Source organism: Dendrobates tinctorius, unplaced genomic scaffold, assembly GCF_039654945.1.
Source record: "Dendrobates tinctorius isolate UK_male_01 unplaced genomic scaffold, ASM3965494v1 ptg000156l, whole genome shotgun sequence".
NCBI lineage: Eukaryota > Metazoa > Chordata > Amphibia > Anura > Dendrobatidae > Dendrobates > Dendrobates tinctorius.
The window spans coordinates 30717424-30738347 of record NW_027361823.1 but is presented as its reverse complement, the minus strand read 5'-3'; positions in this window follow the sequence as shown (position 1 = coordinate 30738347).

Genomic DNA, 20924 nt, shown 5'->3' with positions numbered 1-20924 from the left:
GTAGTATGTATGTAGTATGTATGTAGCATGTAGTATGTATGCAGCATGCATGTAGTATATATGTAGTATGTATGTAGCATGCATGTAGTATATATGTAGTATGTATGTAGTATGTATGTTGCATGTAGTATGTATGTGGCATGCATGTAGCATGTAGTATGTAGCATGCATGTAGTATGTATGTAGTATGTATGTAGCATGTAGTATGTATGTAGCATGCATGTAGCATGTAGTATGTATGTAGCATGCATGTAGTATATATGTAGTATGTATGTAGTATGTATGTAGCATGTAGTATGTATGTGGCATGCATGTAGCATGTAGTATGTAGCATGCATGTAGTATGTATGTAGTATGTATGTAGCATGTAGTATGTATGTAGCATGCATGTAGCATGTAGTATGTATGCAGCATGCATGTAGTATATATGTAGTATGTATGTAGCATGTAGTATGTATGTAGCATGCATGTAGTATATATGTGGTATGTATGTAGCATGTAGTATGTATGTGGCATGCATGTAGCATGTAGTATGTATGTGGCATGCATGTAGCATGTAGTATGTATGTAGCATGCATGTAGTATATATGTAGTATGTATGTAGCATGTAGTATGTATGTAGCATGCATGTAGTATGTATGTAGCATGCATGTAGTATATATGTAGTATGTATGTAGCATGTAGTATGTATGTAGCATGCATGTAGTATGTATGTAGTATGTATGTAGCATGTAGTATGTATGTAGTATGCATGTAGCATGTAGTATGTATGTAGCATGCATGTAGTATATATGTAGTATGTATGTAGTATGTATGTAGCATGTAGTATGTATGTGGCATGCATGTAGCATGTAGTATGTAGCATGCATGTAGTATGTATGTAGTATGTATGTAGCATGTAGTATGTATGTAGCATGCATGTAGCATGTAGCATGTATGTAGCATGCATGTAGTATATATGTAGTATGTATGTAGTATGTATGTAGCATGTAGTATGTATGTGGCATGCATGTAGCATGTAGTATGTATGTAGCTAGCATTTAGTATATATGTAGTATGTATGCAGTATGTATGTAGCATGTAGTATGTATGTGGCATGCATGTAGCATGTAGTATGTAGCATGCATGTAGTATGTATGTAGTATGTATGTAGCATGTAGTATGTATGTAGCATGCATGTAGCATGTAGTATGTATGTAGCATGCATGTAGTATATATGTAGTATGTATGTAGTATGTATGTAGCATGTAGTATGTATGTAGCATGCATGTAGCATGTAGTATGTATGTAGCATGCATGTAGTATATATGTAGTATGTATGTAGCATGTAGTATGTATGTAGCATGCATGTAGTATATATGTGGTATGTATGTAGCATGTAGTATGTATGTGGCATGCATGTAGCATGTAGTATGTATGTGGCATGCATGTAGCATGTAGTATGTATGTAGCATGCATGTAGTATATATGTAGTATGTATGTAGCATGTAGTATGTATGTAGCATGCATGTAGTATGTATGTAGCATGCATGTAGTATATATGTAGTATGTATGTAGCATGTAGTATGTATGTAGCATGCATGTAGTGTGTATGTAGTATGTATGTAGCATGTAGTATGCATGTGGCATGCATGTAGCATGTATTATGTATGTGGCATGCATGTAGCATGTAGTATGTATGTAGCATGCATGTAGTATGTATGTAGCATGTAGTATGTATGTAGCATGCGTGTAGTATATCTGTAGTATGTATGTAGCATGAAGTATGTATGTAGCATGCATGTAGTATATATGTGGTAGGTATGTATGTAGCATGCATGTAGCATGTAGTATGTATGTAGCATGCATGTAGTATATATGTGGTATGTATGTAGCATGCATGTAGCATGCATGTAGTATGTATGTATGTAGTATTTTTTTTTTTTTTAACATTTAACACATTAGCCGGATGATGGGACTACTACTGTCCCATCATTGGCTAATGTGTCAATCACTGTCATGGTAGCAGGCATCGCCCAATGGGACTTGAAGTCCCATCGGACGATGCCTGCACAGACCCCCGGACATCAGCACAGCCCCCCGGCAGGCCGGCACAGCCCCCCGGCAGGCCGGTACAGACCCAAACAGGGTGCACAGACCACCGGCAGGCCGGCAAAGCCCCCCGGCAGGCCGGTACAGACCCCGGGCAGTCCACACAGCCCCCCGGCAGGCCGGCACAGCCCCCCGGCAGGCCGGCAGAGACCCCCGGAAGGCCCGAAATGACGGCGCATCATGATCCGCACACACCGCGCATCATGATGACGTCATTTCGGCTGTCAATCAACTTTGAACTTCCGATTCCGATGCCCGTGCCCGATATTGAAAAAATATCGGATGTCGGTATCGGAATTCCGATACAGCACGTATCGGCCGATACTCGATACTTGCGGTATCGGAATGCTCAACTTTATCCACAAGTGTCTGCAGAAATTCAAAATCTCCCTTATCCTGTAGTCACTTTTTTCACACCTGTGCCATCGAGCCTGTGACATAGCACTGTGATATTCAGTGGGCCTCACACAATCCAAGTGTCCAGTGTCCACAAGTGTCTGCAGAAATTCAAAATCTCCCTTATCCTGTAGTCACTTTTTTCACACCTGTGCCATCGAGCCTGTGACATAGCACTGTGATATTCAGTTGGCCTCACACAATCCAAGTGTGCAGTGTCCACAAGTGTCTGCAGAAATTCAAAATCTCCCTTATCCTGTAGTCACTTTTTTCACACCTGTGCCATCGAGCCTGTGACATAGCACTGTGATATTCAGTGGGCCTCACACAATCCAAGTGTCCAGTGTCCACAAGTGTCTGCAGAAATTCAAAATCTCCCTTATCCTGTAGTCACTTTTTTCACACCTGTGCCATCGAGCCTGTGACATAGCGCTGTGATATTCAGTGGGCCTCACACAATCCAAGTGTCCAGTGTCCACAAGTGTCTGCAGAAATTCAAAATCTCCCAGAAATTCAAAATGTCCCTTATCCTGTAGTCACTTTTTTCATACCTGTGCCATCGAGCCTGTGACAGCGCTGTGATATTCAGTGGGCCTCACACAATCCAAGTGTCCAGTGTCCACAAGTGTCTGCAGAAATTCAAAATCTCCCAGAAATTCAAAATCTCCCTTATCCTGTAGTCACTTTTTTCACACCTGTGCCATCGAGCCTGTGACATAGCACTGTGATATTCAGTGGGCCTCACACAATCCAAGTGTGCAGTGTCCACAAGTGTCTGCAGAAATTCAAAATCTCCCTTATCCTGTAGTCACTTTTTTCACACCTGTGCCATTGAGCCTGTGACATAGCACTGTGATATTCAGTGGGCCTCACACAATCCAAGTGTCCAGTGTCCACAAGTGTCTGCAGAAATTCAAAATCTCCCTTATCCTGTAGTCACTTTTTTCACACCTGTGCCATCGAGCCTGTGACATAGCGCTGTGATATTCAGTGGGCCTCACACAATCCAAGTGTCCAGTGTCCACAAGTGTCTGCAGAAATTCAAAATCTCCCAGAAATTCAAAATGTCCCTTATCCTGTAGTCACTTTTTTCATACCTGTGCCATCGAGCCTGTGACAGCGCTGTGATATTCAGTGGGCCTCACACAATCCAAGTGTCCAGTGTCCACAAGTGTCTGCAGAAATTCAAAATCTCCCAGAAATTCAAAATCTCCCTTATCCTGTAGTCACTTTTTTCACACCTGTGCCATCGAGCCTGTGACATAGCACTGTGATATTCAGTGGGCCTCACACAATCCATGTGTCCAGTGTCCACAAGTGTCTGCAGAAATTCAAAATCTCCCTTATCCTGTAGTCACTTTTTTCACACCTGTGCCATTGAGCCTGTGACATAGCACTGTGATATTCAGTGGGCCTCACACAATCCAAGTGTCCAGTGTCCACAAGTGTCTGCAGAAATTCAAAATCTCCCTTATCCTGTAGTCACTTTTTTCACACCTGTGCCATCGAGCCTGTGACATAGTGCTGTGATATTCAGTGGGCCTCACACAATCCAAGTGTCCAGTGTCCACAAGTGTCTGCAGAAAATCTAAATCTCCCCTGTCCTATAGACACCTTGTACCTTGTTTTACGTTACTATATAGTTTGTAGGATTTTGTCTACATTTCTACCAAAAATGAGGAAGGCTGGTGGAAGAGGCCGTGGAATTGGGCGGGGGTTGGCAGCTGGTAATGATGGTGTTGTGGTGGATCTGATGGTAGTGGCAAACGCAAAATAGGACCGAATGCAGGAGGTGTTGAGCCTGCGTCATCGTCTGGCTCCATAAGGCTTCGAAGGCTTAGTTTTCTAGGAGTTGGCAAACCGCTTTTAACACCAGAGCATCAGGAAAAAGTTTTGTCTTACATTGCTGACTCAGCCTCCAGCTCTATCGCCTCCTCTTCTGAAGTTGTAAAAAGTAAAAGCACTGAGTCGTCATTGGAGGCTCATGTTCATGAACCACACCTTTCCTTGTGTCCTTCACCACAACCAAGATTGAAGGATGACGCAGGCCATACTACTGATTACTCCATGGAGCTGTTTTCACATACCATGCCTGGATTATCAAGTGAAATGGTGAATTACCCAGGCCAAGATGAATCTGACATGGAGTGCACCGATGCACAGCTGCTGATAGATGATTCTGCTGGTACATTCACTCAGAGCACTACATTGTCCTCGCAGTGTACAGAGCCAGATTCTGACCCTGATGAGACTCAGGTGCCCCTTCCCGCACACTATACCACCATACACGGTGACACAGAGGAAGGTGCACATGACATTGAAGAGGAGGTGATGGATGACCCAGTTGTTGACCCAGATTGGCATCCATTGGGGGAAGAGGGTGCTGCTTCCAATAGCTCAGATGAGGAGCATCCACAGCAGACATCAACATCGCAACAGCTGTTATCTGGCAGGCCCGGAGCACTCCAAAGACAGGTTCCAAAAATCAAAAGAGTTGCTGGACAGCTTGTCCAGAGGGTCAAAACATCACAGCGTGCTAGGCCGCAAAATGTCTGCCAAAGCAGTCAGTGAGTGGAAAGGTGCACCTCACAACTGATGCATGGTCCAGTCGGCATGGCCAGGGCCATTACGTGTCCATCACTGCGCACTGGGTTAATGTGGTGGATGCAGGGTCCACAGGGTTCAGCGGTGGTGGGACAGTGCTGCCTAGCCCACGGTATAGGAAACAGTTGGCTGTAGGCGTTCCACCCTCCTCCTCCTCTTCCTCCAGAAGCGAAAGCTCGTCCACAGAGCGCAGTCGTACGAGCACTCCATCTGCAGCTGCCACTGTTGCACACGAGGTGTCACCCTATCGAGCAGCTAGTGGAAAGTGTCAGCAGGCTGTGTTGCAGATGATGTGTTTGGGCGACAGACACACTGCCGAGGTGCTGGCCGAGTACTTGAAGCGACAAACTGAGTCATGGCTGGGCAGTGTACATCTTGAGGCAGGCAAGGTAGTTAGTGATAACGGCCGTAATTTTGTGGCAGCCATAGCCCTTTCAAAACTCAGCCACATACCTTGCTTGGCTCACACCTTGAACTTGGTGGTGCAGTGCTTCCTCAAAAATTATCCGGAGTTAACAGCCCTGCTCCATAAGGTGCGAAGACTGTGCGCGCACATCCGCCGGTCGCCTGTACACTCCGTTCGTATGCAGAAGCTGCAGCGATTGCTCCACCTTCTCAACCACCGCCTCATTATCGACAATGCAACAAGGTGGAACTCCACCCTGCACATGGTGGAGCGGCTGTGCGAGCAGAGGCAGGCCATAATGCATTTGTGGGAGGATACACGGCCAGGCACTTTGAGAGCAGACATGGAGTTGACAGGTGTGCAGTGGTCGAAGCTGAAAGACCTCTGTAAAGTCCTTCAGTGTTTTGAGGAATGCACACGGCTGGTAAGCGCAGACGACGCCATCCTAAGCATGAGCATCCCACTTATGCGTCTGCTCATGCAAACTTTGACGCACCTTAAGGAGCAGGCGTCTGCAGCCAATGTTGACGAGGAGGAAGAGGTGGAGGGGATCCTTGATGACATTCAGCCATTGTCTGCTCAGGGACCTCTCCTGGACGAGTTGGAGGAAGAAGAGGAGGAGGAGGATGATGATGGGGATGATTACTTAGGGGAGGAGGATGCATCTCGTGGGGCAAGTGAGAATGTTGGCGTGGCAAGGTCTGGTACAGGGTTTGTGCGTGACTGGAGGGATGTGGATTTGCCAGAAAGTGCTCCTCCAACCAGCACTCGCAGTGCATCATTGACACCAGGAACATTGGCCCACATGTCAGATTATGCCTTGCGGATCCTAAAAAGGGACCCCCGCATTGCCAAAATGATGAATGATGACGACTACTGGTTGGCCAGCATCCTGGATCCACGCTATAAAGGCAAATTACAAAACATCATGCCACAGGAGAACCTTGACCTAATATTGTCTAATAAACAAGCAACTCTGGTAAATCGGTTGCTTGAGGCATTCCCAGCACACAGCAGCGGTGATGGTTCTCACACGAGCCGTACGGGCCGGGGACAGCTTGGCAGAGGTGTTCATGGTGCACACAGCAGAAGTGGCGTTGGAGACAGGGGTTTCATGACAAAGTTTTTGGCTGATTTTTCAAGTACCGCTCACACAACTGGTAATACAGCATCGATGGAAAGTGACAGGAGACAGCAGTTGTCAACTATGGTTACAAACTACTTTTCCTCCCATATCGATGTTCTCCCACACAGGTCATTCCCCTTTGACTATTGGGCTGCTAAACTGGACACCTGGCCTGAATTGGCACAATATGCCTTACAGGAGCTCACTTGCCCAGCTGCAAGTGTGCTATCGGAAAGAGTCTTCAGTGCAGCTGGATCAATCCTGACAGAAAAAAGGACCCGTCTGTCAACCCAAAATGTGGATGATCTAACCTCCATTAAAATGAACCATGCATGGGTTTCCAAGGATTTTGTCCCACCTTCCCCTGATGACACATAGGGTGAAAGAAAAATGGCTTGCTTTGGTCCACCTCTTCCTGGGACTTGACGTATTTCGCCTTTTGCATCAGCTGAATGTCCAACATCAACATATGCCACTTTCTAAAACTCCCTAACTGTGCTGCCTCCCCCCCATGGCCGGTGTCACCACCTAGCGCACAACACCGTGCGAGTGCCGTTGCCCTGGACAGGTGGGTAGGCCGACTCTTGGGCGCGGGCACTGGCACAGGGTCCCTCATAGTGCAATCAAGTGTCTCTGACGGTGGTGGTGCACACCCGCCGTCAGACACACCGCCGTACTATGAGGGGCCCAGTGCCAGTACCGACGCCCACAAGTGGGCCCCCCTTGCTTGGGCAGGGCCCCAGCATTTGCAACCTTTACCTCTCCCTGCTCCTCCGCTGTGTAGTCTGGGTCGTCAAATCCATACTGTGCCTGACACTGTCTGAGCCTGCCTCCTGATGTATAGACATATCTTTTGAATGTGTACGCTATCCATACATGTTATCCGGGGATACGGTACCCTTTCTCACCTTTGTGCAATCACTTGCAAGCCATACTGGGCCTAACACCGTCTGAGCCTGCCTCCTGATGTATAGACAAATCTTTTGAATGTGTACGCTATCCATACATGTTATCCGGGGATACGATACCCTTTCTCACCTTTGTGCAATCACTTGCAAGCCATACTGGGCCTAACACCGTCTGAGCCTGCCTCCTGATGTATAGACATATCTTTTGAATGTGTACGCTATCCATACATGTTATCCGGGGATACGGTACCCTTTCTCACCTTTGTGCAATCACGTGCAAGCCATACTGGGCCTAACACCATCTGAGCCTGCCTCCTGATGTATAGACATATCTTTTGAATGTGTACGCTATCCATACATGTTATCCGGGGATACGGTACCCTTTCTCACCTTTGTGCAATCACTTGCAAGCAATACTGGGCCTAACACCGTCTGAGCCTGCCTCCTGATGTATAGACATATCTTTTGAATGTGTACGCTATCCATACATGTTATCCGGGGATACGGTACCCTTTCTCACCTTTGTGCAATCACGTGCAAGCCATACTGGGCCTAACACCGTCTGAGCCTGCATCCTGATGTATAGACATATCTTTTGAATGTGTACGCTATCCATACATGTTATACGGGGATACGGTACCCTTTCTCACCTTTGTGCAATCACTTGCAAGCCATACTGGGCCTTACACTGTCTGAGCCTGCCTCCTGATGTATAGACATATCTTTTGAATGTGTACGCTATCCATACATGTTATCTGGGGATACTGTACCCTTTCTCACCTTTGTGCAATCACTTGCAAGCCATACTGGGCCTTACACCGTCTGAGCCTGCCTCCTGATGTATAGACATATCTTTTGAATGTGTACGCTATCCATACATGTTATCCGGGGATACGGTACCCTTTCTCACCTTTGTGCAATCACGTGTAAGCCATACTGGGCCTAACACCGTCTGAGCCTGCCTCCTGATGTATAGACATATCTTTTGAATGTGTACGCTATCCATACATGTTATCCGGGGATACGGTACCCTTTCTCACCTTTGTGCAATCACTTGCAAGCCATACTGGGCCTTACACCGTCTGAGCCTGCCTCCTGATGTATAGACATATCTTTTGAATGTGTACGCTATCCATACATGTTATCCGGGGATACGGTACCCTTTCTCACCTTTGTGCAATCACTTGCAAGCCATACTGGGCCTTACACCATCTGAGCCTGCCTCCTGATGTATAGACATATCTTTTGAATGTGTACGCTATCCATACATGTTATCCGGGGATACGGTACCCTTTCTCACCTTTGTGCAATCACTTGCAAGCCATACTGGGCCTTACACCGTCTGAGCCTGCCTCCTGATGTATAGACATATCTTTTGAATGTGTACGCTATCCATACATGTTATCCGGGGATACGGTACCCTTTCTCACCTTTGTGCAATCACTTGCAAGCCATACTGAGCATTACACCGTCTGAGCCTGCCTCCTGATGTATAGACATATCTTTTGAATGTGTACGCTATCCATACATGTTATCCGGGGATACGGTACCCTTTCTCACCTTTGTGCAATCACGTGTAACCCATACTGGGCATGAGAACGGCTGGTGAGCTGTTAAGCAAGCTACAGCACCTGTGGTTTGCACACGTAAGTTTTTCATTTTTTTCAGGAATGACGGTTAGGCCTAATTCCGGAACTGCGGTTGACCTGCACTTACTGGGAAATCATCGTTCGCGAGTAATAATTGTAATCAGTGATCCCCATCACTAACGTTGTTCAGCGGGTTATCTGCACCTGTAAGCGACAAACGCTGGCCTTTTCAGTGTAGCGCACATGCAGCCATGGACATGTAAGGGCATGACACACCAGTTATTGGCCAATCTCATGTGCCAGAGCCTCACGTGTCCCTCTAGTAATCCGGACTCGGACCGCGGGGCATGACGGAGTCTCGTTCGTTAACGGAATTAAGCTTGCAATGTGTGCATCTGTTCTGTAGCTTGCATGGTTGAGGTTTCCCAGGTGGAGTCGAATTTAACCGTAGGCTCCACTCCTGGTGGTGCCCTTATGGACATTCCTTTAAGGTTCAGCTTTGCAACCATACTGCCCACGTAAAACAAACACTTTGCCTTCATGAACGCTGTTTGGAGGGTCATGACTCGTGGGAATAACGCCGCCCAATCAGTTAACCTGCTAGAGAGATCATTCGTTGCTCCCAAGCATGACATCACACTCCCTAGGAGGAAGGTAATGCCACTGTGGCGACCGTACTCCTGGGGGCGACACAAGTGCACTGATGCCCAGCCACTGCTCGATGAATCTGCTGGTACATTGACCCAGACCACTACATTCCCCTCGCACGCTAACCGGCCTGAATCTGACCCTGATGAAACTCAGGTTACCCTTCCCATATACAGTTCCATCTTACACGGTGACAAAGAGGAAGCTGCAGATGAAAGTGCAGGTTCGGCCCACCCGCCATCAGACACACCACCGTACTATTAGGGGCCCTGTGCCAGTGCCGTCGCCAACGAGTGGGCCCCCCCTGCTTGCTCAAGATCACAGCACTTGCAAGGTTGAAATACTGTGCAGTGAGATTGAAGATGGGGACGACGAGGAGTCCAGACTAGTACAGGGATTCCCTAGCGAGGAGACTTATTTCATTGTTTTCAATGTTGGGACAGCAATTTTTGGGGAGCACTATACTCTGGAGAATGATAGATGGGGCCCACCATACACTGGAACATTCCAAAGGTGGACATCAGACACTGGAGCAGCATTTACAGGGCCCATTATACACTAGAGCATTAGAAATGGGGTCCATCATGTTTGGAGCATTATTTGGGCCCATAAGACAGTGGAGCTTCATCCATGGGGACCAACATATACTGTAGCATTATGTGGAGCTCATCATATACTGTTTCAAACATTATATGGGACCAATGATTCTGTATGGAGAAATAGATGGGCCTCGTCATGAGATGTAAAAAGTGAAGTATTTTTCATTGTACTATACCGCTATTTCTCTGCCGTATCGGAGCATGATGAGTTGTGGTATTATGTGTTAAAGGGGCGCTCTTTCGCCCAGGGCACATGAAAACCTGGAGCCAGCCCTACCCCCCCACAACTTTAGCCAAATAACCCCCATTTTTCAGTGCGTAACTTGTATTATGAAGTTAATTAAGGTTGACCAGCTTAAGTAAGAAGAATTGATGCTTTGGCATTCAAATGAGCACTGTAGGTGTGTTTCCTGTCCTCCTCTCACTGCCGACTTTTATTCCCCATTGACTTACATTGGGTTTCGTGTTTCGGGACGACCCCGACTTTTCCCTATAATCGGCCGATCTTGCTCGACCCGACTTTTGGAAAAGTCGGGTTTCACGAAACGAAACTCGACCATTAAAAAACAAAACTCGCTCAACTCTATTCATCACATGAAGCTGCAGGTGACAATTTACAGTACCCTTTAACCCACCCCTCTGACACTGCCGCAACATCTCTACCAATTTTTGGTTCTGGACGGCAGCGTCTGACAGGTCAGGAAAGGATGACTTTGTCTGACTGTTTGAATCTGAATTCAACCATCCAGAATTAGTGTTGAGCGATATCATCCGATATCGTGAAATATCGGATCGGATTGGATCGGACCGATAGCCATAAAGTATCGGATATCGCCGATTCCGATACCGGAAACCAATGCAAGTCAATGGGACAGAAATATCGAAATTAAAATAAACCCTTTCTTTCCTTGTAGGTTAATTCTACATGAAGAAAAACAACTAATAATAATGTAGAAAGTATTGGGGGAGGTGGAGGAGACATTAAAGGCATAGAGGTTTAGCCCAATCAAATGGAATAGCAGGAATAATTTTCTTTTTTTAAAGACGTTCGGAGTTACAAAGATATTGACTATGTTAACCTTTTTTATATTTTGTCAGATATGTATGTTTCACTACTTCCATGCTCTTCACCTTCTTTTTTACTTCTCCCACACTTTCTCCTTCATGATGCTCAGCAGCAGCAGCATCTTTTTCATCAACTTCTTCTTTACCTTATTCATCCTCTTCTTCTTCACCTTCCTATTATTCTTTTTTTTTACATTCTTCATATTCTTCTTATTCAACTATTATTGTTCTTCATATTCTACTCCTTCATCCTCTTCCTATTCTTCTTCTTCATCATATTCTTATTTGCAACAGGCATTCCTGTAGTTGTTATCTATAAAAGTTTGAAGATTACACCTTCCGTTCTACCTGTCACAAAAGATTTACAACAGGATTTGTCCGCGTTCAGTTTGGCTTGCAGCAGCAAGCATTTTCCAGGGGCACCACGAGGAGGAATGAACTCACCCCCATACAATGCTTAGTCTTCTTCTGCTTATAATTTAGATAATATCTTTTGCTCTGATTTTTAGTCTTATGCCTAATGTTCTTCTTTTTGTTCTTCTGCTTCTTGGTCTTCTGTCTCTTGTTGTTCTGTATCTTGGTGGTTGTCTTCATGTTCTTTGTCCTCTTGGTCATCTTCTTCAGAGTCATCTTTTTGGTCTTCTTCGGGGTAGTCTTCCAGGTCGTCGTCTTCAGGGTCATCGTTTTCGTGGTCGTCATCTTCGGGGTGGTCTTCAGGGTCATCGTCTTCAGGGTTGTCGTCAGGGAGATCCAGAGTGATAACCAAAAACCATTTCCAAAAGCTTGAACTTGGAAATGTAGCAGAAAGTACAAGAAGGCTGAGTAACTGCCTAGAACCACCTGAGGGTACTGGAACCGGGATGGGTAGCAGAAGAAACAAAAGCCAATGGCACTACCGAGGACCAGCTGACGGTGCTGGAACCCGGTTACTAAGCAGGAGGTACCTGTGCTAGAAAGCACTACCAAGGACCAGCAGATGTTGCTGGAACTCGGATACCGAGAAGGAGGCACCTAAGCCAAAGGCACTGCCGAGAACCAGCTGACTGCTGGAATCAGGATGGGTAGCAGAAGCTGCAAGAGCCAATGGAACTAGCGAGGACCAGCTGACGGTGCTGGTACCCGGAGGGGCATTAGAAGGAACAAGAGCCAATGGCACTACCGAGGACAAGCTGACGATGCTGGAACTTGGTTACTAAGCAGGAGGTACCTGTGCTAGAAAGCACTACCAAGGACCAGCAGACGTTGCTGGAACTCGGATACCGAGAAGGAGGCACCTCAGCCAAAGGCACTGCCGAGAACCAGCTGATGGTGCTGGAACCCGGATGGGTAGCAGAAGGAATAAGAGCCAATGGCACTACCGAGGACCAGCTGACGGTGCTGGAACCTGGTTACTAAGCAGGAGGTACCTGTGCTAGAAAGCACTGCCAAGGACCAGCAGACGTTGCTGGAACTCGGATACCGAGAAGGAGGCACCTAAGCCAAAAGCACTGCCGAGAACCAGCTGACGGTACTGGAACCCAGATGGGTAGCAGAAGGTACCCATGAAAAACAAAGTTGCAAGGCCGTGAGCCGGCCGCAGTTACCGAAACCCACAGTCCTACAGGGGGGGCTTGTCCTATTGGCACTACGAAACCAGCCTTTGTTGCCAGATCCCGCAGTCCACATAGGAAGCCCATAAACTGCAGGCACCATAGACTCGGCTAACCCGACCGCAACACGACAGGACAACGTATTGGTGGCAAAGTGACGTTGACACTACCCGGAAACAGCAGGCGTGCTGGAACCAGGCTGTTCAGGAGAGAGTACCCATGCCAAAGACACTGCCGAGAACCAGCTGACGGTGCTGGAACCCAGAGGGGCAGCAGAAGGAAGAAGAGCCAATGGCACTACCGAGGATCAGCTGATGGTACTGGAACCCGGTTGATAAGCAGGAGGTACCTGTGCCAGAAAGCACTACCAAGGACCAGCAGACGTTGCTGGAACTAGGATACCGAGAAGGAGGCACCTAAGCCAAAGGCACTTCTGAGAACTAGCTGACGGTACTGGAACCCGGATGGGTAGCAGAGGGTACCCATGAAAAACAAAGTTGCAAGGCCACCAGCCGGCCGCAGTTACCGAAACCCACAGTCCTACAGGGGGTGCTTGTCCTATTGGCACTATGGAACCAGCCTTTGTGGCCAGATCCCGCAGAGCACATAGGAAGCCCATAAACTGAAGGCACCATAGACTCGGCTAACCCGACCGCAACACAACAGGACAACGTATTGGTGGCAAAGTGACGTTGACACTACCCGGAAACAGCAGGCGTGCTGGAACCAGGCTGGGAAGGAGGGAGTACCCATGCCAAAGACACTGCCGAAAACCAGCTGACGGTGCTGGAACCCGGATGGATAACCGAAGCTACAAGAGTCAATGGAACTACCGAGGACCAGCTGACGGTGCTGGAACCCGGAGGGGCAGCAGAACTAACAAGAGCCAATTGCACTACCAAGGACCAGCTGACGGTGCTGGAACATGGTTACTAAGTAGGAGGCACCTGTGCTAGAAAGCACTAGCAAGGACCAGCAGACGTTGCTGGAACACAGATACCGAGAAGGAGGCACCTCAGCCAAAGGCACTGCCGAGAACCAGCTGATGGTGCTGGAACCCGGATGGGTAGCAGAAGCTGCAAGAGCCAATGGAACTAGCGAGGACCAGCTGGCGGTGCTGGAACCCGGTTACTAAGCAGGAGGTACCTGTGCTAGAAAACACTACCAAGGACCAGCAGACGTTGCTGGAACTCAGATACCGAGAAGGAGGCACCTCAGCCAAAGGCACTGCCGAGAACCAGCTGATGGTGCTGGAACCCGGATGGGTAGCAGAAGCTGCAAGAGCCAATGGAACTAGCGAGGACCAGCTGGCGGTGCTGGAACCCGGTTACTAAGCAGGAGGTACCTGTGCTAGAAAACACTACCAAGGACCAGCAGACGTTGCGGGAACTCGGATACCGAGAAGGAGGCACCTCAGTCAAAGGCACTGCCGAGAACCAGCTGACGGTGCTGGAACCCGGATGGGTAGCAGAAGCTACAAGAGTCAATGGAACTACCGAGGACCAGCTGACGGTGCTGGAACCCGGTTACTAAGCAGGAGGTACCTGTGCTAGAAAGCCCTACCAAGGACCAGCAGACATTTCTGGAACTCGGATACCGAGAAGGAGACACCTCAGCCAAAGGCACTGCCGAGAACCAGCTGATGGTGCTGGAACCCGGATGGGTAGCAGAAGGTACCCATGAAAAACAAAATTGCAAGGCCGCGAGCCGGCCGCAGTTACCGAAATTCACAGTCCTATAGGGGGTTCTTGTCCTATTGGCACTGCGGAACCAGCCTTTGTTGCCAGATCCCGCAGCCCACATAGGAAGCCCATAAACTGCAGGCACCATAGACTCTTGGTGTAGGCTGAGGCCTACTTGGAGCAAGTGTAAAATGTGATGTAGTTTGAATGTGGAGGGAGCATGAGGTATTGCCGGACACACAGCAGGGGATCAGCTGACGTTACTGAACCACAGGAGCTAGTTTTTTTTTCTGTGCAGACGGCACTTCTGAGCAACAACTGGCGATGTTGGAGCCCAGGATCAATCATGGTGTAGGCTGAGGCCTACTTGGAGCAAGTGTAAAATGTGATGTAGTTTGAATGTGGAGGCAGCAGGAGATATTGCCGGACACACAGCAGGGGAGCACCTGACGTTGTTGGAGCCCAGGTTCAATCAGGGTTTAGGCTGAGGCCTAATTGGAGCAAGTTTTATATCTGATGTAGTTTGAATGTGGAGGCAGTAGGAGACTTTGCCAGACACACTGCAAGGGAGCTGCTGGCGTTACTGAACCCCACTAACACAGGAGCTAGTGTTTTTCTCTGTGCAGACGGCACTTCTGAGCAGCAACTGGCGGTGTTGGAGCCCAGGGTCATTCATGGAGTAGGCTAAGGCCGAATTGGAGCAAGTTTAATATCTGATGTTGGGATGAATGTGGAGGGAGCAGGAGATATTGCCGGACACACAGCAGGGGAGCAGCTGGCGTTACTGAACCCCACTAACACTGGAGCATGTGTTTTTCTCGGTGTAGACAGCACTTCTGAGCAACAACTGGCGGTGTTGGAGACCAGGGATTACAGTTCAGGTGGTAGAAACATGAACACAATAGGAGACCTGGATACTGTTGCCAACCAGTTATTTATTCTGGAAGAGGACTGGCAAATTCCGGCGAGATCCAGGCCTTGTTCATTTTCAGAAAAGTAAGCCGGTCAACGTTATTGGAGGATAGTCGCGTGCGACGGTCTGTTAGTACACCACCTGCGGCACTAAAGACGCATTCCGATAATACACTAGCAGCAGGGCAAGCCAGCACCTCCAATGCATACTGGCTAAGCTCTGGTCATGTATCCAGCTTAGAGACCCAAAACTTGAAGAGGGAAGAGCCGTCTTGCAGTACACTGAGAGGGCAAGACATGTAGTCTGTCACCATATGACGGAAACGTTGCCTCCTGCTGACTGGAGCAGTCTGATGGTTTAGACATTTGTGGGGGGCACACAAAAGTTTGCCACATTTGGGCGATACTGGTCTTGCCTTGTGCTGAGGCGCTGCCTCTGCTCCCTCTATGTGCAAAGCTTCCTCCACTGCCTCGACGCACAGAGCTGCTTTGTAAAGCACTAGCAGCACTGCTCTCGGGTGGATTGGAGAATATGATGGAATGCACCAGTGTGTATTGGTACTCCCGCACTTTACGCTTCCGGTTCAACGGTGTTATGAGGCTTTGTAAGTTATCCCGGTAGCGAGGATCTAGGAGGGTGTACACCCAATAATCAGCCGTGTTGAGAATGTGGGCGATGCGGCGGTCGTTTCTCAGGCACTGCAGCATGAAATCAACCATGTGCTGCAGACACCCAACTGCCCAAGAAATGCTGTCCCCTGCTTGAGGCGTCATCTCTGCCTGCTCTGCATCACCCCACCCTCGCTCTACATACTGACTACTAGAGCATTGTGTACCTCCCTCCTCTGGAGAGATGTCTTCCTCCTCCATTGACTCCTCCTCATCCTCCTCACGAAGTGTCCCCTGCCTAGGCAGATAAGGTGGACAGTCATGCTGACTAGTGCATCATCTGCACTCGCCATCCGAGTGGAATCATCAAAGGCACGCAAAATGTGGCAGATGTCCTTCATAGAGGCCCACTCAGTGGTGCTGAAGTGTGACCGGCGCACAGTGTGACTTGCTTGCGCCTGATGCAGCTGGTACTCCATTACTACTGCCTGCTACTCACACAACCACTCCAACATTTGTAACATTGAATTCCACCTGGTGGGTAGGTCACATATGATGCGATGTTCCGGAAGGTGGAATCGGCGCTGCAGAGCTGCAATGCGCGATCTTGCCATGCTGGAACGCCGCAAGTGAGCGCACTCTATGTGGACATTGTGCAGCAGTGCATCAAGATCCGGATAGTCCCTCAGAAAGCTCTGCACGACCAAGTTGAGCACATGTGCCAGACATGGGATGTGAGTGAGGTTGCCTAGGCCCAGAGCTGCCACCAGATTTCGGCCATTGACACTACCAAGCCTGGCTGGAGTTTCACTTGCACAAACCACATATTGCTCTCCTGCTTGATGGCATTCCAGAGCTCCTGCGCTGTGTGGCTTCGATTCCCCAAAGAAATTAATTTCAGTATGGCCTGTTGACGTTTGGCCACGGCTGTGCTCATATCGGGTAAGCGTTCACGGGTCCATGTGGAGGTAGACCGTGACGGCTCCTGCAGCGATGATTCAGAGGAACTGGAGTATGAGGAGGAGTCAATGTGTACAGACTGGATTCCTGCAATCCTTGGAGTTGACAGAACACGTACAGCGCCACTCTCAAGATCTGTACCCAGCTCCACAACATTGACCCAATGGGAAGTGAGGGAAAGGTATCGTCCCTGTCCATGGTTACTGGTCCATGCATCAGTAGTCAGTTGGACCTTGCTACTGACGGTGTTTAGTAGTGCATGTTTAATTTTTCCCTCCACATGCTTTTGCAGGGCAGGGACGGCTTGCCTGCTGAAATAAAAGCCGCTGGGCACGGTGTATTGTGGGATTGCCAATGCCATGAAGTTACGGAAGGTGTCAGTCTCCACCAGCCTGAATGAGAGCATTTCAAGGGCAAGTAGTTTTACAATGCCAGCATTCAGAGCCTGTGCTCGGGGATGGTTTGCCGAGTATGGCCGCCTTTTCTCCCATGCCTGTGCTACCGATGGCTGTAGAGTGGCCTGGGAGTGTGAGGATGACAGGGAACGTGGTGCTGTGGGTGGAATGTCAATGGGTCTCTGGACAACAGTGCCAGAGGTTCTTCCATGGCGATCCAGTGAGGAAGCCGAACCAGCTGTGTGTGAGCTGGAGGAAGAGGCTACAACACGAGCTGAAGAGGTGGTAGGTGGTGCTGTAGATTGGCCTACATCTTCAGTGTGTCTTTGTAACTCCACCACATGCTTGGTCCCACATGTTTCCACAAATTTGTGGTATTGAGGTTGCTGACACTTTTCCCTCTTTTGACTTTCTGATTACACAGCTTGCATTTGACAATGCAAATGTCATCTGCAACTGTGTCAAAAAAGGACCACGCACTGCAAGTCCTGGGAGCATCCGTTTTGGGTTTTGGAAGAGGAATGCTCCTAACGGGTGCCGAAGTGGAGGCTACAGGCAACCAAGTCTGCCCCCTCCCTCTCCCTCCTGTTTTGGCCATTCGGGGAATCTCTTCCTTGGAGCTGCTCCCACCACCTTCCTGTTCCTCATGCCATGATGGGTCAAGGACCTCATCATCTACACTCCCCTCTTCAAACACCTGCTTCTCCTGGGTAATCTCGCCAGCACAGTACGCACCAGAAAGTGGCACCTGAGTCTCATCATCAGATGCGTACTGAGGTGTGCTGACCATAGGCACTGGCCCACCCGCCTCTTCAGATTCAGAGGGACAAAGCATTTGCGCATCACTGCATACTCCCTCTTCTTCACATTCTAGAATGCTGCTTGGCTGGCCCCCTGTTACCAAGCCAAGAGATTCAGAGAACAGAAGTAGAGATGGCTCCTGTCCAGGGCTCTCTGACTGCCTGGGTAATTTGGCTGGTGGTGAAGAGACAGATGGTTGCTCTTTAGTGCTCTGTCCCTGAGAGGATGTGGAAGTAATTAAAGTTGATGCGTTAGCTGCCATCCATCCGACAACGGCTTCAATTTGTTCTTCCCGCAGCAGTGGGGTATGGCGAGGTCCTACAAAGCTGCGCATAAAGGACTGTTGCCTGGTAAAACTGAGGGATGCTGAGTCACTGGTGCCCGCAGCAGGCACAGAATCCCCACGTCCTCTCCCTGCTGAAACTCCACGCACACGACCACGTGCCTTACTCCCTGCCTTCTTCATCTGCGTAGACTGAAGCTAATGTGGCCTACACAACTGTCAAGTGGAGTGTTTGGTGAACCTTATTTACACATTTTTTTTCAAAAAAACAAAAAGGATGTGACCAAAGATGTGAAAGCGATAGTATGACAAACTTTTTGGAGCTATTACAATGCAGGAAGGTAACCTACAATGCAATAGATGAGGCTCCAAAAAATAGGATAATACTAATCTGGCTGCGGCTGCAGGGCACAAGCCAGAAAAAAGGCTCCTCTATCTACTCCTATATAGTGTTTGCAACCAACCAATGTAGATTGATACGGATGGAAGCACACTAATAGGAGAAAAAAATCAGGAAAAATGAGCTGCAATAAAACAAAAAAAGGACTATGTATGAGGCAGTGACGCACCCTGAGCGGACTACAACCAGAGGTGGCTGCAGAACACACTACAACGTGAGCTGCACTCACACACAGAGACCTCACAGACAGCCGTGAACAGTGCAGAGAACTGGACACTAGCACTGAAAGGCTGCAGAAAGGCTCCGCTGTCTACTCCTATAGTGTTTGCAACCAATGTAGATGGATACGGATGGATGCACACTAATAGGAGAATTAATGAAAAATGAGCAGCAATAAAACAAAAATAAATATGTATGAGGCAGTGACGCACGCTGAGCGGCCTACAACCAGAGGTGGCTGCAGGACACACTACAGCGTGAGCTGCACTCACACAGACCTTGCAGACAGCTGTGAACAGCGCTGTAAGGCAAAAGAAAGCTGCAGTGATTGATAATGTAGCCTGGGTAAAGCACAATATTATATAGCAAATCGCTATCTCTAACTGTCCCTCAGAGTCTTGAACAGAAGCCTGTCCTTCACTGAATTCACAGCAGAGTGAACCCTAAATGGCGGCGGCGGCTTTTATAGTACATCATGACATAATTTCAGCAGCCAATCACAGCCATGCCATTAGTTAACATGCCTACATGCCTAACAGGATGTGCCCACACTTCTGAGGATTCCTCTTTGGCTGAATCAAATCAAACTGGCTCATAGCATTATGGGAACTTCCGATTACGGTATTCGATATGCAAAAAGTATCGGAACTCAGTATCGGAATTCCGATACCGCGAATATCGGCCGATACCTGATATTTGCGATATCGGAATGCTCAACACTATCCAGAATGCATTCCGAATTTTGGGGCAACAGTTAACTTCTGGGTTGAACATGATAAATCAAAGTATCATGGAACTCAGAAGTTATATGGAACGGATTAATTCAGAGTCAAACCAAGTGCCGAGACATATTTTTTTTTCAGTTAAATCCTCATCTGCAGATGCATGTGATGCAAGCATGTCACAATGCTCTAGTGACTGCAGTATCCCAGGCCTCCCAATCTACCCATGCACCTATTCCATTACCTTCTCATTCCACCGTCCATCGTCCCTCCATCCATCATTCCACCGTCCATCCTCCCTCCATCCATCATTCCACCGTCCATCATTCCTCCGTCCATCATTCCTCCGTCCATCCTACCTCCGTCATTCCTCCCTCCATCCATCCTCCCTCCTCCCATCCTCCCACCACTCCTTCTCCTTTCTCTAGTTCCCCATTCCATTCTTCCCAGTACCTTCCTTCCCCACTGCATTATACTCCAATGACCTCACCGTACCCTCCCCCACCCACACCTTCAATGTTCCCACAAACCTCCTCTGTCAATCAACTCCCATCCTAACATCATGTTTTAAAACCCCCTTCCACTTCTGATCCTCACCAACCTTGTTCCCTGTCCTCCCCCCCTCGATGTGGTCAGCCCTGTTAACCCCTCCGATGATATCTCCACCCAACAATACCCGCATCTGTAACCTTATCTTTAACTTAACTTTGTAAAATTGTTAAAAAAATAAATTATATTTTGTTTCAAAACAATTTTATTGTGTGGTTTTGTTTTTTTAAAAATTACAAAAGTTTTTCTTATACAAAAAAGGAATCTTGGTATAAAATAACCAAAAAAAAAAATTATACCTTGTCATCTTGCCAGTCAACTCTTCCTTCTGGTGACACAAAATAATCAGCAAATGTGTCCCTCATTCTTGT